This window comes from Panthera tigris, chromosome A1 (genome assembly GCF_018350195.1).
Source record: "Panthera tigris isolate Pti1 chromosome A1, P.tigris_Pti1_mat1.1, whole genome shotgun sequence".
Taxonomy (NCBI): Eukaryota; Metazoa; Chordata; class Mammalia; order Carnivora; family Felidae; genus Panthera; species Panthera tigris.
In genome coordinates this window covers 173,979,076-173,995,062 of record NC_056660.1, presented here as the reverse complement: position 1 = coordinate 173,995,062, position 15,987 = coordinate 173,979,076, and the positions used below count along the sequence as shown (strand labels likewise).

The 15,987-nt window shown below is 47.0% G+C and overlaps 1 long non-coding RNA gene across 1 annotated transcript; it reads left to right on the top strand.

Moving 5' to 3' along the window:
* The first annotated feature begins 3,450 nt into the window (after positions 1 to 3,450).
* LOC122231653 lies at positions 3,451 to 8,080 on the top strand. The gene is made up of 3 exons (XR_006208902.1): positions 3,451 to 3,647; positions 4,856 to 5,294; positions 6,658 to 8,080. It is a non-coding gene; the product is annotated as an uncharacterized LOC122231653 (long non-coding RNA).
* The last annotated feature ends 7,907 nt before the right edge of the window (positions 8,081 to 15,987 follow it).

Below are 15,987 nucleotides of genomic sequence, written 5' to 3'. Positions count from 1 at the left end.
ATGGACAAAGTCAAAGAATAAAATCAGCCTTGATAGACTCCTTGGCATCTGAAAGTATTTTAACTGCATGCTTTCAAAGCAAAACCCACATCCTTTAAAAAAGAGGGACATTACCCAGACTCCCTACACTATGTCAACCACAATGTCCCAATGTCTAAAAAAATAGGAAGACTTTCTTAGACAGGCAAAGAAGAAGGATCTGTGGCTCATAATCCAGAAGAAAAAACTGTCAATGGACACAGACACTGAGATGTTGGAATTAGCAGCCAAGGGTGAGAGTAAAAAGATTGAAAACTTGGTGAACGAAGTTTCAGTGACCTGTAGGACCATATCAAGTCATCTAACAAAGGAGTAATGGGAGAGCCAGAGGACAGGAAGAAGAGACAGTAGGCAGAACAAATATTGCAAGAAGATTGCTGGGTCGCCAATTCCCAAATTTGGTGAAAACGTGAACCTACAGATCCAACAATCTCAGTAAACCTGAAGCAGTATAACAACAGATAAAAGCACACCTAAGCCCATTGAATCAAACTGCTGAAGGCAGAAGGTAAAGAGGAAATTGCAAAAAAAAAAGCATCCAGAGGAAAAAAGGACACATTCCAAATAGGGGAACCGCGAATGAATGATGACTGCCCTCTACCAGAAGCAGCAGAAAACAGAAGACAACCGGAGAGCATCTCAAAATACTGAAAGAAAAAAATCAGTTAACTCAGAATATTTCCAATTAAAGTATCTTTCAGAAGGAAGCTGAGAAAACAACATGTGTAGACAAACAAACTCTAGAAGAATTTTTTTTTTCCAGCAAAACTTGGCCATAAGAGATACTAAAGGAAGTTCTCCGGAAGGGAAGTGACACAAGATGGAAACTCAAGTATCAGATAAATAAATAAATAAATGCCAGAAAAGGTAAATGTATGGACAGATCTAAAACATGATCTCTTCTCCTTCTCTTAATTTATTTAATAGACAATTAACAGTGGGGCACTTGGGTGGCCTAGTCGGTTAAGCGTCCAGCTGTGGCCCAGGTCATGATCTCGTGGTCTATGAGTTCGAGCCCCGCGTCGGGCTCTATGCTGACAGCTCAGAGCCTGGAGCCCGCTTCGGATTCTGTGTCTCCCTCTCTCTCTGACCCTCCCCCACATGCTCCCTCTCTTTTTCTCTCCCTCTCCCTCAAAAATAAACATTTAAAAAGACAATTAACTGCTACATAAAAAATACCACTAATGTTATTGTGTAGTTTACAATGTATGAGAAAAATATATGTGACAAGAGGGCAAAGGATAGAGGACATTAAATGCAATTATATAGTTGTAAGATGGTTACATTTTAGTGAAATGGTACAATATTAAGTATACTGTGATAAGTTAAAGGTACATATTATAATCTTTAGAGCACCTGCTAAATAACAATTGCAAAGAGATATTAACAATAGGGAATAAAATGAGCTTTTAAAAATGTTTGAGGGGCGCCTGGGTGGCTCAGTCATTTAAGCGTCTGGTTCTTTATTTTAGCTCAGGTTGTGATCTCACAGTTCGTGAGATCTGGTCCTGGGTTGGACTCTGTGTGTAGAGCATGGAGCCTGCTTGGGATTCTCTTACGCCCTCTCTCTTTGCCCCTCCTCTGCCTGTGCACACATGTCCTCTCTCTCTTTCTCTCTCTCCTCTCTCCTCTCTCCTCTCTCTCCCCCTACCTTTGAGTGACAAATTAATCAAGCCCAGTTTCCCTTTCAAGTAGCTCAACGGAAGTGGCCGATGCTTCTGTCCCCGCTTTGAGACGCTCCAGAGGAGCAGATGTGATGTGCTCAGGTGTGTGAGTGCGGGGACGGACGGTTGTTTAAACAACAACAACAACAACAGCAACAACCACAACAACAAAAACCAACCCGCAGGTAAAGTCGGAAAGTCTGTTAATTAAATAACAATTATAACCAAGAAATAAGAATTAATTAGATAGAGAAAAACCCAGTGTCGACACAAATAGCTTTAAGCTGCAAAATAATCTTACTCCCAATTTAATTGCTTGTGTGATTAGAGTTAATTGCAGAGTAGAAGTTTGGTTAACATAATAAAATGTTCTCTTAAAAAAAAACAGTGATTAGGTAGTTAGCCAAAGCATTGAGAACTGTTCAGATTTCAGGCGATGGTGGGAAAGGCCACGTCGCAGTGGTTTGGGATCCAGTGGCAGATAGACCTTGGGGTCTGGAAGCCGGGGACTCACGTGGCAGAAACAAGGCCAGCCCTGGGGACCACCCTCTATCTCTTCTTTGCTGGCTTCTTCCTCTGGCTAAATAAGTCATCCCCGTGATGGCTGCTTGATCATCGTTATGTTTGGTCAGCATCTCCATTCATCGGGAGTCTTTCCAGTGGAGCATTTCGCTGGCTGTTTCTTGGAGACTGAGAGCCAACCACAGGACCAGGTAGGAACATCAAGCACCTGAAGTTGCCTGAGGAGCTAAGGAGCCACGGATGTTAGACGCGACTTCTTAAGAGGTTTAGGGTTGTGTTAGGAGATTTGCGGGGAGAGCTTAAGGAAGTGAGGCTTTGCCCTGAATTAGATGCTGTAAGGAGGTGGGGTAATTCTATAATTGGGCATCTCAATAAATGGTCTCTTTAGGGAGGGCAGACCAGAGCGAGGTAGGAGCTGTGTCATTGGTGAAGCAGTGGCAGCCACTTCTATTAGGAGGGTGGCAGGGGTGTGTGGGACTTGGAGGTGTGGACAAGGCTCGCGTATTGTCCTTGTTCAGACGTGGTTACTGAGGGATCCTGTTTTTGTTTTGGTAGTCGCCATGGGAACAGAGTGGCCTTGTCTGATGGCGATGTTCTGAGAAACCGTTTGTCCGTTGACTAGAACACCAAGCCCCAGCTATGAATGGCAGGCCAGCCCCCGGATGCCTTGCCCAAGTCCCCTTTGACCCTAACAGGGTATAGTGTCAGAAACCACAAATATCGCACAAAACATACTCTCGCCAAAAATCGTTCATTGTTTCCTGAAAACGCGATTTTTTATTTATTTATTTTTTTAACGTTTATTTGTTGTTGAGCGACAGAGAGAGACAGAGCGTGAGCAGGGGAGGGGCAGAGAGAGAGGGAGACAAAGAATCCGAAGCAGGCTCCAGGCTCCCAGCGCTCAGCACAGCGCCCGACGTGGGGCTCGAACTCACGAGACGCGAGATCATGACCTGAGTCTAAGTCAGACGCCCAATGGACTGAGCCACCCAGGCGCCCCACTGCAAACTCAGTTTTAACTGGGTGTGGCATGTTCGCTTCTAAATCTGGCAACCTTGCCCTAACGGCTTAGGAGGCCTACTCTGCTGAAAGGGAAGGTGGTCTCAGCCCAAAGCATCTTTGCTTCTTGTTGTGTTTGAAAGGATCGTAATTGAATAATCGTGTGCAGAGCACTTTAAAACAGATTTTCAACCTTTCCGAATTTGAGGACTTTTTAAATCATATATAAGCATTGTAGGCTCTTGCTGGATAGCTGTTTTGATTGGTAAAAAAAACGTAATGAAAAAAGTGTGTATTTTGGGAAACCTATCATGGCAGGATATCATCTCCAAATGCTAACGATGTGTAACTGAGGCCTTTTCCCTGACTCGAGAGGAATAGTAAGGTATCTATCTCCTCATGGAAGCAAAGTCATAGCTCAAAGTAAGTCGCTTCTTTAATTTTTTTAAGGTTAATTTATTTTTGAGAGAGAGAGACAGAGCAGGGGAGGGGCAGAGAGCGAGAGGGAGACACAGAATCTGAAACAAGCTCCAGGCTCCGAGCTGTCAGCACAGAGCCTGACGCGGGGCTCGAACTCACGGACTGCGAGATCATGACCTGAGTCGAAGTCGGACGCTTAACTGACTGAGCCACCCAGGCGCCCCTCTGTGCTGTCTACTGGACTGAGACCCTTAGCTTCAGTTTCTATATCTGTAATATAGGAACAATAGCAGAGTCCTTACATCACGGGCTAAAATTTTGAGTCAGCTCATAAAGCTGGTGTGAGGAAACAGGAAATTGAATGAGATTTTCCTGGTGCCTTGGGCTTCAGCAGAGACCTAAAGGCAGGGAACCATACAACAGATGCCAGGACCCCGACATCCCAAAGCAAGGGGCTCGACCCCTTGCAGGACTTGTTAACATATCACGACATGGTCTTCGTGATCTTTAACTCATCACTCATCTCTAGAATACAAAAGAAAAGAGCTGGGAAGCTGAAGAAACCTGTAGACAGACTTCTCTAGAAGGAGCTGTCAGAATGCTGTGCCTCCCCCCCGCCCCACTCTGGGCCTCCATGACCCCTCATCTCAAGCCAAGTAGCGGGCAGGCGAGAGGACTCTTTGGTCAGCTCGTTCTTTTGTGTTCCTTTGATTCTGAGGGCTGCAGGGACCTGTCCTAACTCTAGCCTGGAAAGTCCAAAAGTGGGGGAATAGCCAACCCCCCAAGAGGGCGGGGTGGGAGGGCCTTGTGGGGAGTGAACCGCACCCCCCGTATGGTGAAAAATGGGAGAATTCCACACAGGCCAGGCCGTGGAGGCGAGCCCAATAAAAAGTCTGGGGTTCTGGGGCGCCTGGGTGGCTCGGTCAGTTAAGCGTCTGACTTCGGCTCAGGTCATGATCTCACGGTCCGTGAGTTCGAGCCCCGCGTCGGGCTCTGTGCTGACAGCTCAGAGCCTGGAGCCTGTTTCAGATTCTGTGTCTCCCTCTCTCTCTGCTCCTCCCCTGTTCATGCTCTGTCTCTCTCTGTCTCAAAAATAAATAAACATTTAAAAAAAAAATTAAAAAAAAAAAAAGTCTGGGGTTCTGATATTACACCGGACCAGACTTTTAAAAACCTGGATAAAGAGACTATTTTTTTTTTTTTTTAATCAGAGAGTGATAGGAAAGCCATGGAGCCTGCCAACATTCATCCGGAGGCAGAGAAGAGCTGGTCAAGAGAGCGTGTGCGGACAGCAGTGGAGGGAAGCAGTCAAGCTGCTCTGTGCTTGTACCTCGGGAGACAGCATGTGCAATAAACCAGCTACGCTGCAGCAAAGAGGAGAGTGCTTAGCACAGTTCCGGGCACACAGCATATGCTTTATAAATATCATCACCATCATCATCACCATCACTATGGGAAGGAGAGCCTAGAGAACTCCCCTGGAAGAAGTTGCATTTACTCCTTAGAGACACTGACCTATTCTCACTGCTCCCCTTCTTCCTCTCCCAACGCCCCCCCCCCCCGCCACCGGCCAAATTTAACGGATTGAACTTGTCTAAAGTCCTCCATGGGTCAATGACTTCCAACCAACCCAGGTGCTTGGTGGCAAAGGTAAGACTAGGCTAGGCCCTTTGACTCCCTGTCCAGTGCTCCCTCCATGCTTCTACTCTACCCACCATAGCAAAGGTCCCCTCGGTGACTGAAAAACAGCTTCTCCCCACCTGACAGCAGGTGTTTCTAGGCCGGAAGATCATTTTCAATCCCCACCCTGCCTGTCTTCACCTCTCTATATGGCTGACTTATCTGGTGGATACAGTGGGGCCCATGGAGGTGCTTGTGAGTTTTTTTGTGCGTGTGTTTAAAAAAAATTTTTTTTAATGTTTTTATTTATTTTTGACAGAGAGACAGAGCATGAGCGGGGGAGGGGCAGAGAGAGAGGGAGACACGGAATCCGAAGCAGGCTCCAGGCTGCGAGCTGTCAGCACGGAGCCTGATGCGGGGCTCGAACTCACAGACTGTGAGATCATGACCTGAGCTGAAGTCAGATGCTCAACTGATTGAGCAACCCAGGCGCCCCCCAAAAATTTTTTTAAAAAAAGGAGGGGATGCATGAAGGTAAAAATGTCCAAGGCCCATCAAAGTCATAATGCAATCTACCCCAGTGAACTCCAAAGACACAATCCTTCTGGAAACATTACCACAGGCCAAGAGGAAGGTCAGTCATGTGGGAAGAGGAATCAGATTTATGCTTATCCATCTGTGCCTCTCATTCCCAAATGCCTGAGATGCGTTTCAAAAGGGCTCAAGAGTGCAGTGGGATGGAAAAGGCTAAAGAACTAAGACGAAAGGAAAATAAGAGAGAAGGTAAAATCAGGCTGGAGATGAGCTTCTTGGCAACCAAAAAAAAAAAAAAAAAAAAAAAGAGGAAGAAGGTATTCTATACTCTTGCAAGAGGTACAGTGTGTGGACAGTAAAAAGCCCAGTGCTTAGGGAAATCTCTCATTCAGATACTTGGGCAGGTTATTGGCCGTGGGGGTTGCTGTAACCCAGTAGCAGAAGGCGATTGTTTACCTGCCTTCTGTGTAAGGTCATCAGACTTCTTAGAACAACTTGCAAGGCTCTAGGAACCTGGTCCTTGCCTATCTCTCTGACCTCATCTCCCTCTCTGCTCCCTCACCAAACATGGTTCAGCCTCTGAGCCTCCGTACTTGCCGTTCCCTGTACCTGAAAAGCTGCTCCCTTGAGCTGCTTGTTCTTAGGTCTCACTTCCAAGGGCCAGGCTCCCAAGAGACCTCCCGGACCTTCTAGGCCCTACACTTTCCCCCCAGTCTGGTGTTGCCTTGTTTTATCTTTTCTGTAATATTTATTACAATCTGAAATTGCCTATTGATTAACTGTCATCTGTCTCCTGCACTCACACGGAAGCTTCCTGAGACCTTTGCTGTCTTTTTTTTTTTTTTTTTTCTGTATCTAGCTGTGTCCTTCCTGGAATGCGGTCGCGGCACAGGGGATGATCGTTGAATGGATGAATTTAGGAAGGTGCATCCTGGTAGCCAGCAGGATCCCAGCTGTTCTCTGAATTGACAGAGTCATGATGGAGTGCAAGTTTGCAGGTGCAACTCTGGGGGTAGAAGCTGAGACAGAGCAGAATTTTCTGTGTAACGATGCACACAAGAATTTACAGTCCCCAGGAATCCTGGGGGAGAAAGGAGGAGGCATGCCTATACTTTTCTTCTAATTACAGGCACTAGTTTCCCTCTCTGACAGGAGAGAACGTTTTTCTATCAGGTCCTTTTAAAGGATAGCTCTGTGGTGAAGGGACTTTCCGACCACAAAAATGAAAAAAGGAAAGAAGAGAAAAGAAAAATCTCTTTTGTAACCTGTCATGCCCAGGCGGGACTCTGATGGTGACTTATCCAGGAGGATCAAACCAAGTGGCCCCTGCATTTCTGCGTTTTCCATTAGATACATCCTCTAATGGTAGTGTAAACACTGTAAAATATTAAAAACACCATTGGGTCTCTGCTCGGTGCATTTGTTCCAAAACCACGTCTCAGCCAAGTTTCGGGCTCGATGAATCACCCTGAATGCAGCTATATTTAGGCCTCTGCATGCTAATGTTTCTATTTGTCGCTGAGCCCCAAGGAGCAATTTCAGAGAGCATCTCTAGTGTCCCGATCTCCATGGAAACGGTTTTCCCGCTTCGAGTGCCAGCCCCAGGAACGAGGAATGTCTGTGCCACTTTCTCTCTGCCGCTGACACAGAATCCGAGTTTTGCTACATGAAACAAGCCCAGCCCGGTCCCTGGTCCTGCTCTGGGAAGGCCAGAACCAGCCTCAGGAACATCTCTTCCCCTCCCTCTTCTTGTTTCGCACCTCTGTCTCAGATCTCCACATCCGTATTTAGTGTGCTTCCTAAAATTGAGATAATCTGGAGCACAGAATCTGTGCGTTCTAAATAAAAGCACTTGAGTGGGGGAAAAAAAAAAGAAACCAAGAAAGGAATGATAGACACTAAATTGTTAACCGGGTGACAGTGGGTCCAGGGCAGGAGACAGGGGACATGCACTCTAGTTTCTGTATGACTTGAACTTTTTCTTCAAAAGCAGTCCTGTGTTATTGCCACAGTTCATGAAATCAAAAGGGTTCACGGCTATGGAATGTCCCCTATGCTGATGTCTGTGTGCGACTTTTCCATCCATTTCAACGGTTCAACCCATTCTAGCTACATTATTTGGAATCTGAAGAACTCGTGGCAGCCTGGGGACAAGATCAAAGCAGATTTTCACCGCCAACGACAGGAAACCTCTTGTTTATTTCCAAAACCTCGCTCCTCCTCTCCCTACAACCTGAAGTCTGACCACGCCAGACTTGCCTCCTGTGCCCACATTCATCAAGTTGTATACATGACGTGTGCAGTGTTTGGGGATATCAATTGTGCCCCAATAAAGTTAAAAAGGAATGGAATCTTTTGACTTTTCTTTTCACCAAAATTATAATCGCGCAGAGCTTAACTGGTCCAGTAGCATCACAAGGCTTATGGTATAAAAAAAGGAAAATAAGAAATAAAAAGAACAAGTACATTGTCCTCCCTACTTGACTCTCCATGTTTCTGCTTCCCAGGGGAAAGATCGTACGATGGTGTTAGCTCTTTCTCCTGGCACTTTCTTCCATGTTCTGAGCAATGCATTTGTATTACTATTTCTTGATGTTCCCGTTTTAGATGTTGTCCATGGACTTCTTCCAATGGAAGGTGATGAGGATTTAGTTCGCTTACACACCCTTCATTTCAACATATGCCTTCTCTCCCCGCATCTTCCCAATGACATGTTAGTGAGAGCAAATATTCTGTATACACATTATTATGCCCATATAAATATTACTCACAGCAGAGTCTAGTAGGATTGTATTTCTTTTCTACTTATGCGATATCTCTGGAATGGTCTTGTTTTTTTTCATATGCCTTGTTTCTTAGAACACCTATGAATTTAGCATGAATTCATACTAAAACTCTCTGATGGAGGTGTTGATCTCTCAATACATCCAAACACATCAGGGATTTTATCGGCTTCCTCTTTTCATGGTGACGTCTCTCCAAGAGGCCCTTCCTCCCTGCTCCCACCCCGAACCCACTGCCATCTGGTCCTGCCGCCTGGCTGGGTCCTGGGTTCCCCTTTCACCACTCTCCTGGAGACCCTTTTCCTTTTTTTCTTTGTCTGGATCTCCTGTCTCCCTCTGTCTTGGTTTTTCTCCCTTACTTTAGCAGAGCTCACCTTCCGGTTGATTCCTGGAAAAAGGTGCCTGGCCTTTGGGTTTTGTCCCCCTACCTTCACATCTGGTTGTTGGATGAGTATAAGATTGCAGAATGGACACCACTCGCCTATAGAGTTTCAAGGGCACCACCCTGCTTTTCATGCTTTTGTCAAGAGTCTGGTTCCATTCTCATTTCTGATCCTCAGTAGACAACCAAGTACATTTCACCCACCCCACCCCACCTTCAAGGTTTTTATCTCTCCCAGTAGTCTTAAAATTTCCAAGAGGCGATGGGTCCCCGGTTCTTATTTTTTTTTTTTAATTTTTTTTTTTTAACGTTTATTTATTTTTGAGACAGAGAGAGACAGAGCATGAACGGGGGAGGGTCAGAGCGAGGGAGACACAGAATCTGAAACAGGCTCCAGGCTCTGAGCTGTCAGCACAGAGCCCGACGCGGGGCTCGAACTCACGGACCATGAGATCACGACCCGAGCCGAAGTCGGCCGCTTAACCGACTGAGCCACCCAGGCGCCCCCCCCCCACCCCGGTTCTTATTTTTATGCTGCATACTTGGTGGGTGCTATCAATTGGAATCCGGTTTTAGGAACTGTTCTTATATCATTTCTATGGTAACTTCTTTTCCTCGGTTCTCCATTTGCTTTATTTTTTTTTACATATGGGGCTCCCAGACGGATTCTGTACAGTTTTCATTAATTCTCTTATTTTTTTTTTCACCTCCTTTTCTACTTGTTCTGTATTCTGAGACCAGTCTTGCACATCACCTTCCTGAAGCTTCCTGCAGACTTTTTAAAATCTCTTCTGTCATATCTTTAATTTCCAAGAACCCTTTGTTTTTCTCCTAGCGTCTATGTTTTATAACCTTGTCTCCTTGTTTCACAAATGCTGTTTTACTTCGCTGAGTGTATTTTGCTTTCCCAAAAAGTGCTTCCGTCTACTTCTCACTCCTGGTTGGTTTTTTTTTGTTTATGTGTTGTTGGTCGGTTGGTTAGTAGGTTGGTTTGGTTTCTCGAACTGCTCAAACATCTAGTGATGCTAAGAAATCCGTTAACATTACAGAGCGAGGCACTAGAAAGAGGATTAGAAGCTTTATGTACACGGACTGGACAGGTTGGTGGTTAAAAGGCGGGCTTCACATGATGGGGTGATTTGGCCAAGTTAATTCATCAGGAGGCAGCTCTCCACAACTATAGTTTCCCACGCATGGGTCTTTTCTCTTAAGCTAGACTATTTCCCCCCCAGTTAATCCTCTTTTTCTTACTTGGAATTTATAGAAATCGGGATGACAGGATTCTTAGCCCTGAGATGGGAAAGGTGGCTGGCTGGTGGAGAAGGTATCACTTACCATTTGGTATGTGAATTTTCATCGAATTCCCATGATCATCGAATTCTCAGATCCCAGCTGCGTCTAGAGTCCCAGAATCCAGTGATGGCTCAACCCCACCAGGGGATAAAACCTTAGCCTCCTGTGAGGATGAGTGAGTGTCACGTCTCTGGCAGCACGGGATAGGTCAGGGGTCCAAGTTTAGCTTCTCTCTCTGCAAAACATCGGCTCCATCCTTGCTTCCAGCCTCTCCTTTCTCCCTCCTTTCGGACACCAAGTCCCTGAGGTTCTGTGGTGGGACTGACATTGCTCTCAGGTGTCCCCCACATCAGCACGGGGTTCAGCCCTCTTCTGCTAGGTCAGCAATCCCTCAACTCTCTGCCTTCAAACGTCCCCCGTGTTGCTCCTGTCTCCTCGCCCTGTCTCCATCCTTGTAGGTTTGTGTCTGTTTTTAAATCCCTTTACTCACATTTGTGTGCAGTCTCGGAAGAACGTGGCAGCAAAACTACATTCCAGTTCCAGGCTAAGTGGAAGTCCTCATACTAGCATTTTCTGTGTACTTGGACTATTTGGAAGTCTTGCCTCTCGCCTGCCTGGAGAATGCTATCCTCGATCGGCCCCTCAGCAAGTTAGTTACCCCTGTGTATCTGTCAAGACCCAAATCAAATGCCTGCCAGCTCCCTCCGCGAGATGCCATGTGCTCCTCTGGGCTCTCACGGCACTGTTTTCACGCCTTTAGGTCCGCACTTTGTACGTCAAAGAGCAGCCATGACAAGATACCCTGCTACTTGCTGGCGTTACGACTCACAGGCACTGTTTTCATCATTTCACAGCCGGGTTTCACATCTTGATTTAGGTCTAGGTCAGCTAGCGTATCACATGTGTTCTCTGTATGGAAGAGTGTGTCGGCGATATCCTTTCTGCGTGTTCGCTGTCCTGAGAATTTCTTCTCAGGTGCCCTCCTACAAGAGCAGTGGGATGGATGGAGGCTTCTGTGGTTTGGAAGCTACTCCTCCTGGTCTACACACTCAACTTAGGTCTCACTCCCTGCGGGGGTAAGCTGGTTGTCAAGGTATCCACAGTCCCAGACTGTACGATTTGGGTATCAGTCTTCACCCGAGAAGAGTATTTTTTTAGTATTATTACATAGGCTTCCCATATTACTATATCCTTTGGTGGTTTGGCTGGGGATTTGGAAAGAGTGGAGAACCCAGTGCACGGGTCTCTAAGATCGCCATGTTGGTCCAGCCCTTGAGAAAGTGTCTTATCTTTCCAGTGTTTACCATGTGGGCTTCAAAAATAGATAGAGCAGATATTCAATGACTTATGTTCCCAACAGCTCATCCCTACCTTAGAAGGCGTACGAGCCCTTTTATTTGGGCTCTGGGTGTTCACACGTGGAGGGCAACTTTAAGATCATCATTGCTGTCCCCAGATACTTATTTTCCACGGGACAGTTACGAGCTCTGCCTCTGTCTTGATTGTGTCTCAGTCCAGAAGCTAAATGCTTGAGTGATGTCCATATAAAGTGATGGCTTGCTGGCGAGGGGAGGCCTCTGCCTCTCCAAGGCTGTCCCGTCCCATTTCAGTGGGCGGATAATGTGATGTGATCCAAACAGAAGTCTGGACTGGATCTTTCATAGTCAGTTAGGGTGGCTGCGAGAAGCACAGGCTCCCTTCTCCCTCTCCAGGTGACGATGCGTGAGCCATGCAATTTTGAAAACCAGAGCTTTTGAGGCCCGTCTTCCCCTTCTCTCACGGCGGGTTCTAGAAGCCCAAGCACTGCTTCATGGGAGCTCGTACAGGGGCCATTGGCAATATCAAAAGGGGACATGAAGAGGCCTGTTATGCAGTTGAAGGCATGGAGGGCATGACTGGAGCTTTGCTCCTCTGGGCCCTACACAAACACGACCTCATTGAATTCCTGTACTCACCCTGTCAGCAGGGGCTGTTATTCCACTTTATAATCGAGGATACCAAGGAAGCAGGGCTTGGCCACATAGGTATCCAATATATAGTTATTGATTAAATAAATAAATAAATAAATAAATAGAGTCATTTGCCCAAGGTCATACAGCAGTTAAGTTGAGGGTGGGGAAAATTCCAGGAAATGAACATCTTCCCCATGTGTCTTCCACGTGTCTGAAGTGTTTCCCAAAGTTCAGTGCGTCGGGTGAATCCTTCCCTCAAGCCTCCTTGCCTCGGGGCCAGTGCCTTTTAAAGGAGGTATGGCAGCTCACCCGCACGACTGTCGGCATCATTCATTAAGTCATTTATTCAGGAGCTGGTGATCAGGTCAACACACGCCAGGGCTGTGCTAAGTAAGGGGGGACGGACCCAGAGTTGACGAGGATACGGTGCCTCTTCTCAAAGAGCCCTAAGCCCGAGTAGTCCTGTGACGGGTTGGTGCCCAGCAGGGTGACCGATCTCTGGTTTTCCTGGGACTTTCCCACTTTTAGCGCTGAAAAGTCCCGGGCGCTGGAAAACCCCTTAGACCTGGGCGGGTCCGCCCAGGACACAGATTTACCTGCCTGCCACAGAGCAAGTTAAGAATTTGTTCAGGAAAGATCGACTCCGATTTAAGAGAACGATGAAAACACAAGCCCCAGACGTGGCACTTTGCAGTTTCCTAAGTACCTTCTTTTCCACCATTTCCGTGTTCACAGCAATCCTGTGCTTTAGGTTTGCGTGGCATTCCACGCTGGGATATGGTCAAGGTCAGGATGTGGGTTGCTTTACTCACGGAGAAAGAGAAGATCACTGATGAAAGTGATGGTGTGGGTGTGTAGGTCTGGGGCTGTGGGGCGGGGACTCACAGCGCCAAGAGGGAGATCAAGAGAACGGTGGTGTGGCCTCCCACCCGCCAAACGGATCCACATGGTGTGATAAGGAGGCACGGGCTCTGCGTCCACCACCAGCCCATCCGGCTGAGGCCCTTCCTGGCTACGCTTGACCTCGAAGAAGTCATCAATGCTTGAACTTTGGAGTTTTCAGTTATGCCAGGGGGTTAATGAGCCCTGTCTGGGGTGACTGTTGCCAAGATTAAATGATATAAATCAAGTAAAGTACTCAGCACAAGGGCTTGCCTTTGAAGACACTTGAAAGATGACAGTTCTCTTTCAGATTTCTCAGGCTTGTTTTTCTCTGTGGCGAGCGGCAGAAATCCAAGTTCAATCCACTAAAAAGTGAAAGCAGACTTGCTGATTCATGTAACTGTGTGCTTTAGGGTTCCCAGCATGGCCACATGGATGGAGGGGGCCCTTATGTCCCCAGGGTTAGTTCCCTCTCTCTCCCTCTCTGTAGCTCTGTTAGTTAGTTCCCTCTCTCTCCCTCTCTGTAGCTCTGTTTTCCTCTGTGTGCGGACCCCCCCACCCCCCCCCACTTCTGGGGCAGACTGAGTCTATGCAGTCACCACTGGCTCCAAGCACGTATTTTACAAAATAGTGGCAAACGCACAAAGCACTTCTCTCCCCCATTGGCCACAAATCCATCCTGGGGAAGGAGTGGATGGGAATGGTGTCAGCCCTGGACCCATGTTTATGTCCAAGCAAACCTGGGTCTTCCCTGTTATGTGGGTCTCCCCTTCTCACGGCGACCTAGGGCAAGCATATAATTTATCCTTCAAACTGGGATCCTCTGGGGAGTGGAAAGGGGGATATCAATGATTAAGCCAGGACAAGGGGCGTAAACCAGACTGAGCCCAGCCACCTGGGAGGCGTGGTGACCCTTCTAGCACCAAAAGAAAGGGATCGGGAAAAAGATAGAGCCCATGCTCTATCTACCATGCCCAACTCACACGGTTTCTGTATTTAAAATGACCTCCGTGCAGTTGTTTAGAAAATAGCACTCTGTTCCTAAACGCAGAGCATCTGAGAACATTGGTCCTGCCTCCTTAACGGACACAGCGAGTTTTCCAGCAAGTGTCTTCCGAATCTTTGGGTGATTTAAGTGCTTACGATTCTTGTTCCTGATGTTTGTATTCAATTGGCACTGTTCCCGCTTCTATAGCTCCCATAAACTCCAGCATCTCCCGGTTTGGGGTACAGCCTGGGGCCCAGGAACACAGCCCCAGGCCTCCTGCCATTAGCACATTTTCACTGAGAATGCGCCCACAGCCTCCCTGCCAAGCAGTAGTAGTGACAAACTTGGAAATAAATGTTCAGCATCCTCCCTGAGATGCAGGAGACAAGCACCAGAGACCTCTTCCTTCTCCTCTGCCCTCTGCTGCGAGCACAGGAGTTACAGGCTTTGAATCCCCACCATCTGGTGTTTGAAACTCACCGATGCCGCGAGATTAGTCACTAACCTCATCTAGCCTTAGATGCCTCGTCTGTGGAATGGGAAGCATCACTGGAGAACATTTTTAAGAGGTTGGCACATAATAAGCTCTCAGTTAATAGCAACCAGTATTCTGTCCATTACTGTTATTATGGCCTAACTCCCGAGTGGATGTGAACTTTCCAGGGCCGCTCTTGCTGTGCTGGCCACAGACACTTCACCTGCCTCCTTCCCCAGTTATTCACGCTCTGAATCTTCACCACTTCACCAAACAGCTCCTCCCAGTCTCGTTTCCACCCGCCTGTGCTAGTTAAGCGGAATCATAATGGGTATCTCCCAGCGCCTACCGTTTTCTATGTGGCATCCTGACCAGCGAATTTTCCCAAACGCCTGCTGGAGACGCCGGCCCTGAGCCGGAGACAGATAAATGATTCCCCGGTGGGGATTCTGAGATCTGTTCTGCGTGTCTCTGAAGATCGTCTCTGCCGTTTCTGAGCTCTCTAATGAGTCTTGCCTCATTAAACTACTTTATTGCATCCCCTAAGCTACTTCTGTGAATCTTCTCTTTGTCCCTGTCTGTCTTGACTCCATCGCCAATTTTTCTTTCTCTTCTCTGGTATAAAAATAACAACAGCTAATAGTATTCTGTGCCAGGCACTGGGCTAACTGCTTTACATCTTCCTAACAACTCATTCTATGCGGGGGTTTCTTTCACTGCATCATTTTGCTACGGGGAAACTGAGCACAGGAGGAAAGGAAGCGTATCTCATCTCGGCAGGTGCAGGTGTCTTGTGGGATTTAACTGCAGGCAGCTGTCCCCAGAGCCAGCATTCGGAAGTCAATCGTACTGCCGCCTGCCGAAGGGTGGCGTATATGTGAATGACAGAGGACCCGTGGGTAAGTGTATCATTTCAGAAGAAATGCTACAAAACATTGTTTTTTCTTTCAGTCCATGTTTACCAACTCTAGTCTCTGTGCTCAAAGGTGCTTGGACGAGGAAGAAAACCCCCCTGCCCGAGTGGATCATGGACCAATAGAAAATACAGACATAGGAAGAGAGGAAAATTCCAAATACACAAGAAGATAACATAAAGAGATAGAAACTCCAGAGGAAAACAGAAAGGAGGCTAAGTGTGAAAAACGTACCTTTTCAAGACTAATGTATTCCAATAAATCTAATACTTTAATTAGCAGGTACCAAGGACTCAGGGTGAGGTAATTTTACAAATGCTTTATAATCTTTGAAGTTCTTTGATTCGGAAGACATGGCATGTTCTTATAAAGATTCAAGGCCAACATCATGATCATAGATGCGCTGCCCTGCAGAACGAGGGCAGCCTTTAGAGCAGGGTCTCATCTGGCTCTGTTACCTTCCAACTGTGGATGTTGGACATGACATTCAGCTTCTCTGAGCCTCAGATTGCTTGTCAAT